The sequence below is a fragment of the Bombina bombina genome, chromosome 2 (assembly GCF_027579735.1).
Source record: "Bombina bombina isolate aBomBom1 chromosome 2, aBomBom1.pri, whole genome shotgun sequence".
Lineage (NCBI taxonomy): Eukaryota > Metazoa > Chordata > Amphibia > Anura > Bombinatoridae > Bombina > Bombina bombina.
In genome coordinates this window covers 515,506,644-515,524,519 of record NC_069500.1, presented here as the reverse complement: position 1 = coordinate 515,524,519, position 17,876 = coordinate 515,506,644, and positions in this window count along the sequence as shown.

Here is a 17,876-nt window from a genome sequence, read left to right as displayed (position 1 = left end):
GTCATTCTCTTTGCCGTTGCACAGGCAACATCTCCACGGAGATGGCTTAGAGTTTTTTAGGTGTTTAAATGTAGTTTTTATTCTTCAATCAAGAGTTTGTTATTTTAAAATAGTGCTGGTATGTACTATTTACTCTGAAACAGAAAAGAGATGAAGATTTCTGTTTGTAAGAGGAAAATGATTTTAGCAACCGTTACTAAAATCGATGGCTGTTTCCACACAGGACTGTTGAGATGAATTAACTTCAGTTGGGGGAAACAGTGAGCAGACTTTTGCTGCTTGAGGTATGACACATTTCTAACAAGACTTGGTAATGCTGGAAGCTGTCATTTTCCCTATGGGATCCGGTAAGCCATTTTCTTAGTTTTAAATATAAGAATAAAGGGCTTCACAAGGGCTTTAAAGACTGGTAGACATTTTTCTGGGCTAAAACGATTACTTTATAAGCATATTTAATGGTTTATAACTTTGAAGAGTTATTTTAATCTTGGGAATTCTGTTAAAAAAACGGCAGGCACTGTATTGGACACCTTTTTCACTGGGGGCCTTTTCTAGTCATAGGCAGAGCCTCATTTTTGCGCCACTAATGCGCAGTTGTTTTTGAGAAGCAAGGCATGCAGATGCATGTGTGAGGAGCTCAGATCCACTGAAAAAGCTTATTGAAGGCGTCATTTGGTATCGTATTCCCCTCTGGGCTTGGTTGGGTCTCAGCAAAGCAGATACCAGGGACTGTATAGGGGTTAAATGTAAAAACGGCTCCGGTTCCGTTATTTTAAGAGTTAAAGCTTTCAAATTTGGTGTGCAATACTTTTAAGGCTTTAAGACACTGTGGTGAAATTTTGGTGAATTTGAACAATTCCTTCATACTTTTGCACATATTCAGTAATAAAGTGTGTTCAGTTTAAAATTTAAAGTGACAGTAACGGTTTTATTTTAAAACGTTTTTTGTGCTTTGTTATCAAGTTTATGCCTATTAACATGTCTGAACCATCAGATAGACGATGTTCTGTATGTTCGGAAGCCAAGGTTCCTCTCCATTTAAATATATGTGATGAATGTGACAAACAAAGTAGGGACAATGATGCCACTGATAATAATGTTGCCCAAAATGATTCATTAAGTGAGGGGAGTAAGCATGGTACTGCATCATCTCCTTCTATGTCTACACCAGTCTTGCCCACTCAGGAGGTCCCTAGTTCATCTAGTGCGCCAATCCTCCTTACTATGCAACAATTAACGGCTGTAATGGATAATTCTATTAAAAACATTTTAGCCAAAATGCCCACTTATCAGCAAAAGCGCGACTGCTCTGTTTTAGATACTGAAGAGCATGAGGACGCTGATGATAATGGTTCTGACATGCCCTTACACCAGTCTGAAGGGGCCAGGGAGGTTTTGTCTGAGGGAGAAATTTCAGATTCAGGAAAAATTTCTCAACAAGCTGAACCTGACGTTATTACATTCAAATTTAAATTGGAACATCTCCGCGTTCTGCTTAAGGAGGTGTTATCTACTCTGGATGATTGTGACAATTTGGTCATTCCAGAGAAATTATGTAAGATGGACAAGTTCCTAGAGGTCCCGGTGCCCCCCGAAGCTTTTCCTATACCCAAGCGGGTGGCGGACATTGTAAATAAAGAATGGGAAAGGCCCGGCATACCTTTTGTCCCTCCCCCTATATTTAAGAAATTATTTCCTATGGTCGACCCCAGGAAGGGACTTATGGCAGACAGTCCCCAAGGTCGAGGGGGCGGTTTCTACTCTAAACAAACGCACCACTATCCCTATAGAAGATAGTTGTGCTTTCAAAGATCCTATGGATAAAAAATTAGAGGGTTTGCTTAAAAAGATGTTTGTTCAGCAAGGTTACCTTCTACAACCAATTTCATGCATTGTTCCTGTCACTACAGCAGCGTGTTTCTGGTTCGAAGAACTAGAAAAGTCGCTCAATAAAGCATCTTCTTATGAGGAGGTTATGGACAGAGTTCAAGCACATAAATTGGCTAACTCTTTTACCTTAGACGCCACTTTGCAATTAGCTAGATTAGCGGCGAAAAATTCAGGTTTTGCTATTGTGGCACGCAGAGCGCTTTGGCTAAAGTCTTGGTCAGCGGATGTGTCCTCCAAGAACAAATTGCTTAACATCCCTTTCAAGGGGAAAACGCTGTTTGGCCCTGACTTGAAAGAGATTATTTCAGACATCACTGGGGGAAAGGGCCACGCCCTTCCTCAGGATAGGTCTTTTAAGGCTAAAAATAAAACAAATTTTCGTCCCTTTCGCAGAAACGGACCAGCCTCAAATTCTACATCCTCTAAGCAAGAGGGTAATTCTTCTCAAACCAAGCCAGCCTGGAGACCGATGCAAGGCTGGAACAAAGGTAAGCAGGCCAAGAAGCCTGCTACCGCTACTAAGACAGCATGAGATGCTGGCCCCCGATCCGGGACCGGATCTGGTGGGGGGCAGACTCTCTCTCTTCGCTCAGGCTTGGGCAAGAGATGTTCAGGATCCTTGGGCACTAGAAATAGTTTCTCAAGGTTATCTCCTGGAATTCAAGGAACTACCCCCAAGGGGAAGGTTCCACAGGTCTCAATTGTCTTCAGACCAAATAAAAAGACAGGCATTCTTACATTGTGTAGAAGACCTGTTAAAAATGGGAGTGATTCATCCTGTTCCATTAGGAGAACAAGGGATGGGGTTTTACTCCAATCTGTTCATAGTTCCCAAAAAAGAGGGAACATTCAGGCCAATTTTGGATCTCAAGATCCTAAACAAATTTCTTCGGTTCCTAAGGTTCGCCTTTCTGGACAAGCATTACCAGTTTGTGGCACTTCCATTCGGATTAGCCACTGCTCCAAGAATTTTCACAAAGGTACTAGGGTCCCTTCTAGCGGTGCTAAGGCCAAGGGGCATTGCAGTAGTACCTTACTTGGACGACATATTGATTCAAGCGTCGTCTCTGCCACAAGCAAAGGCTCATACGGACATTGTCCTAGCCTTTCTCAGATCTCACGGGTGGAAAGTGAACGTAGAAAAAAGTTCTCTATTCCCGTCAACAAGAGTTCCTTTCTTGGGAACAATAATAGACTCCTTAGAAATGAAGATTTTTCTGACAGAGGCCAGAAAATCAAAACTTCTAAGCTCTTGTCAAGTACTTCATTCTGTTCTTCTTCCTTCCATAGCGCAGTGCATGGAAGTAATAGGTTTGATGGTTGCGGCAATGGACATAGTTCTTTTTGCGCGAATTCATCTAAGACCATTACAACTGTGCATGCTCAGACAGTGGAATGGGGATTATACAGACTTGTCCCCGACGATCCAAGTAGATCAGAGGACCAGAGATTCACTCCGTTGGTGGCTGACCCTGGACAACCTGTCTCAAGGGATGAGCTTCCGCAGACCAGAGTGGGTCATTGTCACGACCGACGCCAGTCTGGTGGGCTGGGGCGCGGTCTGGAAACCCCTGAAAGCTCAGGGTCTATGGTCTCGGGAAGAATCTCTTCTCCCGATAAACATTCTGGAACTGAGAGCGATATTCAATGCTCTCAAGACTTGGCCTCAACTAGCAAAGGCCAAATTCATAAGGTTTCAATCAGACAACATGACGACTGTTGCATATATCAACCATCAGGGGGGAACAAGGAGTTCCCTGGCGATGGAAGAAGTGACCAAAGTAATTCAATGGGCGGAGATTCACTCCTGCCACTTGTCTGCAATCCACATCCCAGGAGTGGAAAATTGGGAAGCGGATTTTCTGAGTCGTCAGACATTTCATCCGGGGGAGTGGGAACTCCATCCGGAAATCTTTGCCCACATAACTCAATTATGGGGCATTCCAGACATGGATCTGATGGCGTCTCGTCAGAACTTCAAGGTTCCTTGCTACGGGTCCAGATCCAGGGATCCCAAGGCGACTCTAGTAGATGCACTAGTAGCGCCCTGGACCTTCAACCTAGCTTATGTATTCCCACCGTTTCCTCTCATTCCCAGGCTGGTAGCCAGGATCAATCAGGAGAGGGCTTCGGTGATCTTGATAGCTCCTGCGTGGCCACGCAGAACTTGGTATGCAGACCTGGTGAATATGTCATCGGCTCCACCATGGAAGATACCTTTGAGACGGGACCTTCTTGTTCAAGGTCCGTTCGAACATCCGAATCTGGCCTCACTCCAACTGTCTGCTTGGAGATTGAACGCTTGATTTTATCAAAGCGTGGGTTCTCAGATTCTGTCATTGATACTCTTATTCAGGCTAGAAAGCCTGTAACTAGAAAAATTTACCATAAAGTATGGAAAATATATATCTGTTGGTGCGAATCGAAAGGATTCCCATGGAACAAGATAAAAATTCCTAAGATTCTATCCTTTCTACAAGAGGGTTTGGAGAAAGGATTATCTGCAAGTTCTTTGAAGGGACAGATTTCTGCTTTATCTGTTTTACTTCACAAAAAGCTGGCGGCTGTGCCAGATGTTCAAGCTTTTGTTCAGGCTCTGGTTAGAATCAAGCCTGTTTACAAACCTTTGACTCCTCCTTGGAGTCTCAATTTAGTTCTTTCAGTTCTTCAAGGGGTTCCGTTTGAACCCTTACATTCCGTAGATATTAAGTTATTATCTTGGAAAGTTTTGTTTTTGGTTGCAATTTCTTCTGCTAGAAGAGTTTCAGAGTTATCTGCTCTGCAGTGTTCTCCTCCTTATCTGGTGTTCCATGCAGATAAGGTGGTTTTGCGTACTAAACCTGGTTTTCTTCCGAAAGTTGTTTCTAACAAAAATATTAACCAGGAGATAGTTGTGCCTTCTTTGTGTCCGAATCCAGTTTCAAAGAAGGAACGTTTGTTGCACAATTTGGATGTAGTTCGTGCTCTAAAATTCTATTTAGAGGCTACAAAGGATTTCAGACAAACATCTTCCTTGTTTGTTGTTTATTCTGGTAAAAGGAGAGGTCAAAAAGCAACTTCTACCTCTCTCTCCTTTTGGCTTAAAAGCATCATCCGATTGGCTTATGAGACTGCCGGACGGCAGCCTCCTGAAAGAATCACAGCTCATTCCACTAGGGCTGTGGCTTCCACATGGGCCTTCAAGAACGAGGCTTCTGTTGATCAGATATGTAAGGCAGCGACTTGGTCTTCACTGCACACTTTTACCAAATTTTACAAATTTGATACTTTTGCTTCTTCTGAGGCTATTTTTGGGAGAAAGGTTTTGCTAGCCGTGGTGCCTTCCATCTAGGTGACCTGATTTGCTCCCTCCCATCATCCGTGTCCTAAAGCTTTGGTATTGGTTCCCACAAGTAAGGATGACGCCGTGGACCGGACACACCTATGTTGGAGAAAACAGAATTTATGCTTACCTGATAAATTACTTTCTCCAACGGTGTGTCCGGTCCACGGCCCGCCCTGGTTTTTTAATCAGGTCTGATGAATTATTTTCTCTAACTACAGTCACCACGGTATCATATGATTTCTCCTATGCATATTCCTCCTTTACGTCGGTCGAATGACTGGGGAAGGCGGAGCCTAGGAGGGATCATGTGACCAGCTTTGCTGGGCTCTTTGCCATTTCCTGTTGGGGAAGAGAATATCCCACAAGTAAGGATGACGCCGTGGACCGGACACACCGTTGGAGAAAGTAATTTATCAGGTAAGCATAAATTCTGTTTTCCACTTAGGGGTTTACTCACTTTTGTTGCCAAAGGATTAGACATTAATGGCTGTGTGTTGAGATATTTTGAGGGGGTAGAAAATTTACACTGTAATAGAGGCTGTTCACACACTACTTTACATTGTAGCAAAGTGTGATTTCTTCAGTGTATTCACATGAAAAGATATAATAAAATATTTACAAAAATGTGAGGGGTGTACTCACTTTTGTGAGATACTGTATGTGTATATATATATATGTATATATATATATATATATATATACGTATATATATATATATATATATATATATATATATATATATACATATATATGACACTGTCCATTTCAATGATGGCATAAGCAATTATCTCTGATATAATGCTTAAACTAATGAGAGTACAAGGATACTAAATATATGTCCTGTTATGCGCACTAAGTCAGATCAACTGCGTGTTTGCTCCTTAGTAAGTCTAACTACATTGCACATATTATATAGACAATTTACTCCCAGTAGTTGATTATATTGTATATGGAATTGTACCATTTACCCTGGTACACAGAGTGAATATCGAATATGCTTCTCTTTTGTGAAGAAGTTTTATCATACTGCCACCCCTTTTGGGTGCAATCACATTCTCAATGATCATCCACTTAAACGTTGAGTTGTCATTGTTGTGATCATTTATAAAGTGTTTAGCAAGTTCTGATGAATGTACGGAACATTTTATATCCAACAGGTGCTGTCTCATCCTTTCTCTGGCCTCACATGTAGTGCAACCTACATAACATCTGTCATTACAAGTACACCAGATCAAATACACCACTTTTTTGCTCCTACAGTTAACAACTCTATCAAGGTCGTATGTTTTGCCTGTTGCATTGCATACAAAATGGTCACTTCTATTTGTAAAACTGCACGTGATGCATGGACCATATCTACACCTATACAGTCCTCTGGTTTCGAACCATATTCTATGTGCTGTTTGTGGGCAGAGCTCACTAGGTGAGAGTATGTTACCCAATGTGACACCTTGTCTGTAAGAGAAGCGATAGCCCTCTTTAGTTAGTTTTTGAAGTTTGTCATCAGCTGAGAGAATAGGTATATGTCTCCTAATGATGTTACAAATTTCCTCATAATCAGATGAGTACTGTGTTACAAAGGTTATCGGTTGACTGTGTTTTTGTATGTGTTCTTTATCTCGTTTTTTATTATTTTTATTTGAATCCTTTAGAAGGCAACTTCTATCTATATGGTCAACCTCATCTTTTGCCATAAGTATGACCTCTTTCCTGTATTAAACCAACCAGCAAAGAAAGTGGGTAGATTCCACAAATAACAATATAGTCCCAGCTCCAAAACTATATATATATATATATATATATATATATATATATATATATATATATATATATATATCCAACAGTAAATACTGGATAGAGGGGTACCTCTCCTTAATGCAAAGCCAGTGAGATGGATGAGTCAATCGAATGCGGCCCCACCAAAGCTAGATGTTGAGTAGAAACTAACTTTGGATAATACCTCACGCACACATATATCATAACAGAAATAGGTGTCATCAGCTGAGAGAATAGGTATATGTCTCCTAATGATGTTACAAATTTCCTCATAATCAGATGAGTACTGTGTTACAAAGGTTATCGGTTGACTGTGTTTTTGTTTGTGTTCTGTATCTCATTTGTTATTATTTTTATTTGAATCCTTTAGAAGGCAACTTCTATCTATATGGTCAACCTCATCTTTTGCCATAAGTATGACTTCTTTCCTGTATTCTCTGTCGATTAGTCTATAAGTCAGGTCTATACTCTGTTTTTCATAATCATTTTTTTCAGAATAGTTATGCTTGGTTCTGATTAACTGACCCTTCGCAATAGAGTAAGGGATGGTGGGAGGATACCTACGTGTTTGGAGAGGGTAACCCATATGCAAAAAATCTACATATTTATCAGCGCTTCATTGACAATTTAATTTTCATTTGGGTAGGACAAAATAGAAAGATTTGTAGGCTATCTTAATAATTATCCATGGGTCTGAGTTCCCCTTATGAGTTTGACCAAATTAAAATCAACTATCTACATGTGACCCTGGTGGTTAATCAAACTAAGAAAAGTGTTGATTCTACTATATATCGCAAACCCATTAGTGGTAACACTATTCTCCATGGAAAGAGTAATCACCCGAAAAATGTCCCTTACTCTATTGCGAAGATTCAGTTCATCAGAACCAAGCGTAATTGTTCTGGAGAAAATGATTATGAAAAACAGAGTATATGCCTGACTAATAGACTAATCGACAGAGAATACAGGAAAGAGGTTATACTTAAGGCAAAAGATGAGGTTGACCATATAGTTAGAAGTTGCCTTCTAAAGGATTCAAATAAAAATAATAACAAACGAGATACAGAACACAAACAAAAACATAGACAACTGATAACCATTGTAACACAGTACTCATCTGATTATGAGGAAATTTGTAACATCATTAGGAGACATATAACTATGCTCTCAGCTGATAACAAACTTCATAAACTAACTAAAGAGGGCTATCGCTTCTCTTACAGACGAGGTGTCACTTTGGGTATCATACTCTCACCTAGTGAGATCTGCCCACAAACAGCACATAGCACATGGCTTGAAATCAGAGGAATATACAGGTGTGGATATGGTCCATGCATCACGTGCAGTTTTATTAATAGAAGTGACCATTTTGTATGCAATGCAACAGGCAAAACATACAGAGTTGTTAACTGTAGGAGCAAAATGTGGTCTATTTGATCTGGTGTACTTGTAATGACAGATGTTATGTAGGTTGCACTACACATGAGGCCAGAGAAAGGATAAGGCAGCACCTGTCAGATATAAAACGTTCTGTACATTCATCAGAACTTGCTAAACACTTTATAAATGAACACAACAATGACAACTCTATGTTTAGGTGGATGATCATTGAGAAGGTGATTGCACCCAAAAGGGTGGCAGCATGATGAAACATCTTCACAAAAGAGAAGCATATTGGATTTTCACTCTGTGTACCAGGGTACCTAAAGGGTACAATACCATATACAATATAATCCACTACTGGGAGTAAATTGTCCATATAATCTGTGCAACATAGTTAGACTTACTAAAAGGCATAATTTATTTGTTATTATTGTTTTTGATAGGCAACTGGAAGATTTATATATGTGTTGATCCGCCACATGCATTTACCTATGTGTTTATTTCGATCAAATATTTATTTACTCATCACTTTACTGTTAGAATCCTGTAAGAATTGTTACTCTAAGGAGCAAACACGCAGTTGATCTGACTTAGTGCACATAACAGGACATATGTTTAGTATCCTTGTACTCTCATTAGTTTTAGAATTATATCAGAGAGATAATTGCTTATGCCATCATTGATATGGACAGTACCATGTGTATATATATATATATATATATATATATATATATATATATATATAAAAGTCTGAATCAGGTGCACTCGCTATTCCACACACTCGTAATAGCTGGGGTGCTGCGTGTCAAAAAATATATAAGTAAGTTAGTAACATTATAGCTATGGATAAAACATATACTAGTTGGTGACAATTGAAGGTTAAAATGCCATTTCATAAGTAACTGGGATAGAAAATCCAAAACAAATGTTGACTTGCGATGTTTAGGTAGGATCATTCATGAATGGAGACCAGTATCACAACTATATACATGTTTTAAGTTAGAATCTAATTGAAAATAACACTAAGGGAGAAGACATCGCCGCCTGGATTTATTTTAGATTAGGGTTTGGGCTTCTAAAAGAGCTAAATCCCCCTTTAAGGGCAATGCCCATCCGAATGCCCTTTTCAGGGCAATGGGTAGCTTAAGTATTTTGTAGAGTTAGGGTTTTTATTTGGGGGGGGGTTGGTTGGGTGGTAGGTTTTACTGTTGGGGGTTGTTTGTATTTTTTTTTACAGGTAAAATAGCTGGTATCTTTGGGGCAATTCCACACAAAAGGCCCTTTTAAGGGCTATTGGTAGTTTAGTCTAGGGTTTTTTTTATTTTGGGGGGGCTTTTTTATTTTGATAGGGCTATTAGATTAGGTGTAATTTTTTTATTTTGGAAATTTTGTTTGTTATTTTTCGTAATTTAGTGTTTGTTATTTTTTGTAACTTAGTGTTTGTTTGTTTTTGGTAATTTAGGACGTTGTAATAATGTTTAATTGTATATTTAAATAATTTTAGTAGTGTTAGCTTTTTTAATATGTAATTTAGTTTATTTAATTGGTAGTTTAATTTAATTTTAGTATAATAGGGTAGGTTAATTTAATAGTTTAAAATGAGTTTATTTTAAGTCTACAGGTACGTTTTAATTTATATTAAGATAAGGGGTTGTTAGGTTTAGGGGTTAATAGCTTAATTTAGTTTTTGGTGATGTGGGGGGCTGATGGTTTAGGGGTTAATAGGTTTAGTTAGTGGTGGTGATGTGGGAGGCCAGAGGTTTAGGGGTTAATAAGTTCATTTAGTGGTGGCGGTGGTGGAAAGCGGCGGGATAGGGGTTAATACATTTTTATTTGTGTCAGTGATGTTGGGGGCGGCAGATTAGAGGTGTTTAGACTCAGGGTTTATGTTAGGGTGTTAGGTGTAAACATACCTTTTTTTAACGATAGAAATCAATGGGGTACGCTTCATTCTCTTGCAGCATCGAACATAAGCTCTCATTGCTTTCAGACTACCATTGATTTCCCATTGATTTCTATTGGCCTCAAGGGTGGTGGTTTAAAACCAGGTATGAGGCGACGGAATATCTGCGAGCGTACCTGTTAAAAGTTTGATAAATTGGAAAAAGTGTCAAATAGAGGCGAATGTGTATTCGGAACATCTGTAATGACATAACCATTGATCTGCGTTGGCTTGAGATCGCGGGATCTTATGTTACGTCACAAATTTCAACATTTTCCGATCTTGATGCTTTTATAACTAGATTGGATCAACCTCGCAAACAATTACTATGCGGAATTCCAGTGTATTTTCGGTTGACGATTTGATAAATAGGCCCCTAACTATAGATTATACTTCCAATACGCTTGTAAATATGTTACAATTATGTATCAGTGTATCTATATTTCAAGGAATTGCTAAACAGAACCTTGTTAATTAAGTATTTATCATTGCATCTGAGTGCTTGTAATTGTGTATGTAGCTTTAAGAATTCTTGTATGAAATGTCACATGACCAAGCATTGACCAATGAGATATCATAATTTTGTTTAAAAAGCAACCAATTCCTAATTGAGGTTATGTCTATGAGTAAGGCTATACGCCGAACCATGTTAGACGCTTACCTGCTGTTTTAATCTTGTTACAATAAAAATTTCTTGTTTTAAGCTACATTGAGGGTGTGCCAGTACCTAATTTTGCTTTCATTTTGGATTTCTCTTCCACTGGGCACCTGTTATTTTTGAACAAGTTTACCTGGACAGTTTGGTGCAATAACAGCAAACGTGTTTGTGAGGTACAAAGAGAAAGCAGCTGGTAGTCACAGCGGAGGAGATCGTTTGGAAAGAATACAAGCAGCAAAAAACACCTACACAGCTGAGAATACGGGGAAAAAACACCTACACAGCTGAGAATACGGGGTCAGAGGAATTTTTGCTATCCATTAGAGACTGGCAGTTACTGGACACAGAGGAGGTGAGCCTTTCCTGATCAGACGAGAACCGTTTGCTCTCAGGTAGGATTGATGTTAATCATCTACTTGCTGAATAGACTGTGCACTGCTTCATAACGCTGTTTACTAACCACAATAAAGCACATTTTTAGCCTATTGCTACTGCTCCCAATCAAGCCCACAACACTGAAATTGATATGCCTTTGCACTGATTGACTGTTTATGTTTCGGAAGCCTGTTTTAAAGTGTGAAGCTCCTTTTTGTGTTTTTGTCTATACACATATATATAGACATATACTATTTTTACATATGTACACATATATAGCATATATAACAGTCACTGTTAATCAAACTACCCTTCTCACATTTTAATGTACCCATATTTTTCTTAGATATTTTACCATTTATATATTTACAAACATCTTTTGTAATTGATATTTAATTTTAATGATTTCCTTAAATTAATTTTTTTTTTTTTATTAAAAATCTTGGTTAAACACTTGTAACACTTGTGGAAAGTTATTTCAAATGTGACCATGTTATGATCACCATTACCTAAATGTTTTTTGACTTCTATCTTTGATATTATTTCTGTATTGTTTGATAACACTAAATCCAGTATAGCTTATTTTCTAGTTGGCTCCTCTAATTATTGTGACATAAAGTTATTTCTGAGCATATTTAAAAATCTCTATCCCTTACCTTTATTTGCACGTTTCATTGTCCCAATTTATTTCAGGGTAGTTAAAATCTCTCATATTTTCACCACTGTTGTTATTAGCCACCTTTCCTATTGGCATTAGCAGTTGAGTTTCCTCCATGTCACTTATGTTGAGGGGTTTTCAGTACGTTCCTAATAATATATATATATATATATATATATATATATATATTTATTTACATTAATTTTGCTACCCACTCTTTGATTCATCCCACAGTGTCTCTATATTATCACCTGTATATTCAGAAATATCTTCCCTTATTGTAGGTTTAAGGTTTAATTTACAAGCACATGTGTCCTCCCATTTTATTCCCCCTGTCCCTCCTAAATAAGGTATGACCTTGCCCTCTAAATTGCTCCAGCAAAAGTTCCGTATTATGAGCACAAAACTGCTAGTTGGAGACGCTCTTATAATAGAGACAAGTGACCAAGCATACAAATAAAATACAAATAAAATACAATTGAATCCTTACTCATTCCGAAGGGTACTTATGAATATACTCCCTTCATCATCAGAGAAGATGATGATGAGGGAGTATATTCATAAGTACCCTTCGAAATGCTTAAGGATTCAATTGTATTTTATTTGTATGCTTTGTCACTTGTCTCTATTATAAGAGCATCTCCAGTTTTGAGCGATTGTGCTCATAATACGGAACTTTTGCTGTTACTGCTGACATTATTATTTATTTTGAGCGGTCGTATGTGGACATCACCTTTAATCCATGCTGTACATATACCTCATAATTGTGAGGGTTTTACATGTAAGTTTGGTGATCACTTGTGTGTATTTGTCTTAATAAACAGTGTTACACTATGAGCTGTTTCTCTGGTTTTGTATTCTCATATTACGACTCAGAGTCTGACCCATATAGAACACTGAGGGGAACATAAGCCATACGACATTACAACCTGACTGCCAGAGATTCGCCTCTTCTGGAATCTTGATAGGACATTGTTTCTTCTATTCAAGTTTCATACTCTGGGAGGTGCCAAGTAATCTGACCGATACATCTTACACTTACCTCATATGGATTGGGGGCATTTGAAGTAAGTGTACATCTGGGGACCGTGTTTGAACTGCATTTTTTTAGGATTATGGACTTCATAAACCTACTGTAATCATGTTTTAAAATTGAACATTTTATGTGCTCATGCATTTTTATGTTTTAATTGTTGGTCGTTTATTTATACATATTTTATAAGATATCGATAATATCATTATCCTACAGTTTGTATATAGCGCCATCATTATCCTTGTTGTTGGTATATATATATATATATATATATATATATATATATATATATATACAGTATATATACATAGCTGTCTGATATAGTTCAAGTATGAACAAACTTTCATTTTAAATTTCTATTTTTAACGTTGCATAACATTGAAATTAAAAATATAATTGTGCTGAATTTGGCAGTTCTGTACTGATTACTTTTATTACTTTCAATTAAATTGGTCATTATTGTTTCTATTTAATATAGAACAAAGTGCTGTTTCAAAAAATACCCATTTACCTTTTTTGTCAGTAATGCAACTAACATGGCTGAAAGTTGAAAACTTGAAATTTGAGGTTAAATATCTTCCTTTTTACATAAAGATGTTCAAGCGATATTTTCTTATCAGTGTTTTACAGCTAAGCTACCTGGCTTTCAATTGATTCAACATTTTGGTATCATGCCCTTTTAATTCTCTAAAAAAAGTACAGACCCTGGAAGTCTCAGAGAGATGAGTGATACCTTCCAATGAAGCTCTCTGGGATAGAGAATATCATAGGGGAGCACCTAGCACTGATATAAATTCTAACCGCTAGATTTAGAGTTCTGCGGCCAAAGGGGTGCGTTAGCTACGCGTGCTTTTTTTCTCCCGCACCTTTTAAATACCGCTGGTATTTAGAGTTCACAGAAGGGCTGCGTTCGGCTCAAAAAAGGGAGCGTATAGCATATTTACCGCCATTGCAACTCTCAATACCAGCGGTGCTTACGGACGCGGCCAGCTTAAAAAACGTGCTCGTGCACGATTCCCCCATAGGAAACAATGGGGCCGTTTGAGCTGAAAAAAAACAACAAACACCTGCAAAAAAGCAACGTTCAGCTCCTAACGCAGCCCCATTGTTTCCTATGGGGAAACACTTCCTATGTCTGCACCTAACACCCTAACATGTACCCCGAGTCTAAACACCCCTAACCTTACACTTATTAACCCCTAATCTGCCGCCCCCGCTATCGCTGACCCCTGCATATTATTATTAACCCCTAATCTGCCGCTCCGTACACCGCCGCAGCCTACATTATCCCTATGTACCCCTAATCTGCTGCCCCTAACACCGCCGACCCCTATATTATATTTATTAACCCCTAATCTGCCGCCCCAACGTCGCCGCTACCTATCTACAATTATTAACCCCTAATCTGCCGACCGGACCTCGCTGCTACTATAATAAATTTATTAACCCCTAATCCGCCTCACTAACCCTATAATAAATAGTATTAACCCCTAATCTGCCCTCCCTAACATCACCGACACCTAACTTCAAGTATTAACCCCTAATCTGCCGACCGGACCTCACCGCTACTCTAATAAATTTATTAACCCCTAAAGCTAAGTCTAACACTAACACCCCCCTAAGTTAAATATAATTATTATCTAACAAAATAAATTAACTCTTATTAAATAAATTATTCCTATTTAAAGTTAAATACTTACCTGTAAAATAAACCCTAATATAGCTACAATATAAATTATAATTATATTGTAGCTATTTTAGGATTAATATTTATTTTACAGGCAACTTTGTATTTATTTTAACCAGGTACAATAGCTATTAAATAGTTATTAACTATTTAATAGCTACCTAGTTAAAATAATTACAAAATTACCTGTAAAATAAATCCTAACCTAAGTTACAATTAAACCTAACACTACACTATCAATAAATTAATTAAATAAAATACCTACAATTTTCTACAATTAAACCTAACACTACACTATCAATAAATAAATTAAATACAAACAAATTCACTAACTAAAGTACAAAAAATAAAAAAGAACTAAGTTACAAAAAAATGAAAAAAGAACTGTTACAAAAATAAAAAAATATTTACAAACATTATAAAAATATTACAACAATTTTAAGCTAATTACACCTACTCTAAGCCCCCTAATAAAATAACAAAGCCCCCCAAAATAAAAAAATGCCCTACCCTATTCTAAAATAAAAATAGAAAAGCTCTTTTACCTTACCAGCCCTTAAAAGGGCCTTTTGCGGGGCATGCCCAAAAGAATTCTGCTCTTTTGCCTGGAAAAAAAAACATACAATACCCCCCCCAACATTACAACCCACCACCCACATACTCCTAATCTAACCCAAACCCCCCTTAAATACACCTAACACTAAGCCCCTGAAGATCTTCGTACCTTGTCTTCACCACGCCGGGTATCACCGATCGGTCCAGAGGAGGCTCTGAAGTCTTCATCCAAGCCCAAGCGGGGGCTGAAGAGGTCCGATCAGCCAATAGAATGTGAGCTCAATCTGATTGGCTGATTGGATCAGCCAATCGGATTGAACTTGAATCTGATTGGCTGATTCCATCAGCCAATCAGAATTTTCCTACCTTAATTCCGATTGGCTGATAGAATCCTATCAGCCAATCGGAATTCGAGGGACGCCATCTTGGATGACGTCATTTAAAGGAACCATCATTCGTAGGGAAGTCGTCGGCCAGGATGGATGTTCCGCATCGGCGGGATGAAGATGGATCCGGAAGAAAGAAGATTGAAGATGCCGCTTGATAGAAGACTTCAGCCCGATGATGGACCTCTTCAGCCGCCTCTTGGATCAAGACTTCAGCCCGATCATGGACCTCTTCAGCTGCCGCTTGGATCAAGACTTCAGCCCGATGATGGACCTCTTCAGCCCGATGATGGATCTCTTCAGCCCCCGCTTGGGCTTGGATGAAGACTTCGGAGCCTCCTCTGGACCGATCGGTGATACCCAGGGTGGTGAAGACAAGGTAGGAAGATCTTCAGGGGCTTAGTGTTAGGTTTATTTAAGGGGGGTTTGGGTTAGATTAGGGGTATGTGGGTGGTGAGTTGTAATGTTGGGGGGTTATTGTATGTTTTTTTTTTCCAGGCAAAAGAGCAGAATTCTTTGGGGCATGCCCCGCAAAAGGCCCTTTTAAGGGCTGGTAAGGTAAAAGAGCTTTTCTATTTTTATTTTAGAATAGGGTAGGGCATTTTTTTATTTTGGAGGGCTTTGTTATTTTATTAGGGGGCTTAGAGTAGGTGTAATTAGCTTAAAATTGTTGTAATATTTTTATGTTTGTAAATATTTTTTTATTTTTTGTAACTTAATTCTTTTTTTATTTTTTGTAACTTAGTTCTTTTTTATTTTTTGTACTTTAGTTAGTGTATTTATTTGTATTTAATTTATTTATTGATAGTGTAGTGTTAGGTTTAATTGTAACTTAGGTTAGGATTTATTTTACATGTAATTTTGTAATTATTTAACTAGGTAGCTATTAAATATTTAATAACTATTTAATAGCTATTGTACCTGGTTAAAATAAATACAAAGTTGCCTGTAAAATAAATATAAATCCTAAAATAGCTACAATATAATTATAATTTATATTGTAGCTATATTAGGGTTTATTTTAGAGGTAAGTATTTAGCTTTAAATAGAATTAATTTATTTAATAAGAGTTAATTTATTTAGTTAGATTATAATTATATTTAACTTAGGGGGGTGTTAGTGTTAGGGTTAGACTTAGCTTTAAGGGTTAATAAATTTATTAGAGTAGTGGCGAGGTCCGGTCGGCAGATTAGGGGTTAATACTTGAAGTTAGGTGTCGGTGATGTTAGGGAGGGCAGATTAGGGGTTAATACTATTTATTATAGGGTTATTGAGGCGGGAGTGAGGCGGATTAGGGGTTAATAACTTTATTATAGTAGCGGTGAGGTCCGGTCGGCAGATTAGGGGTTAATAATTGTAGGTAGGTGGCGGCGACGTTGGGGGCGGCACATTAGGGGTTAATAAATATAATATAGGGGTCGGCGGTGTTAGGGGCAGCAGATTAGGGTACATAGGGATAACGTAGGTTGTGGCGGTGTGCGGTCGGCAGATTAGGGGTTAAAAAATTTTATTAGAGTGGCGGCGATGTGGGGGGACCTCGGTTTAGGGGTACATAGGTAGTTTATTGGTGTTAGTGTACTTTAGAGCACAGTAGTTAAGAGCTTTATGAACCGGCATTAGCCCAGAAAGCTCTTAACTCCTGGCTTTCTCTGCGGCTGGAGTTTTGTCGTTAGATTTCTAACGCTCACTTCAGCCAAGACTCTAAATACCAGCGTTAGAAAGATCCCATTGAAAAGATAGGATACGCAAATGGCGTAGGGGGATCTGCGGTATGGAAAAGTCGCGGCAGGAAAGTGAGCGTTAGACCCTTTCCTGACTGACTCTAAATACCAGCGGGCGGCCAAAACCAGCGTTAGGAGCCCCTAACGCTGGTTTTGACGGCTAACGCCAAACTCTAAATCTAGGCGTTAGTTTGCAACAAATACAAATTAAACTGAATTGTTTTTACTACATTTTAACTTATATTTGCTTCTAGCTAAGTAGCATAGCTATTCTGTTAGTTAATTGTGTATTTGTATTTTGAACAAACTTCAACTGTATATAAATAAATTCAGTGAGACTTGCAGGTGCAAAATCCTTAGAGAAACAATTTAGCTGTGAGAGCTTCAGACACACCTATGGAACTCTCTTGTCCCTCCCACTTTTGTTGGTTTCTGCCTTAGTTGTGGCAATTCTCTTGAAATGGCAGTTTGTGTTCCATCTATCTAT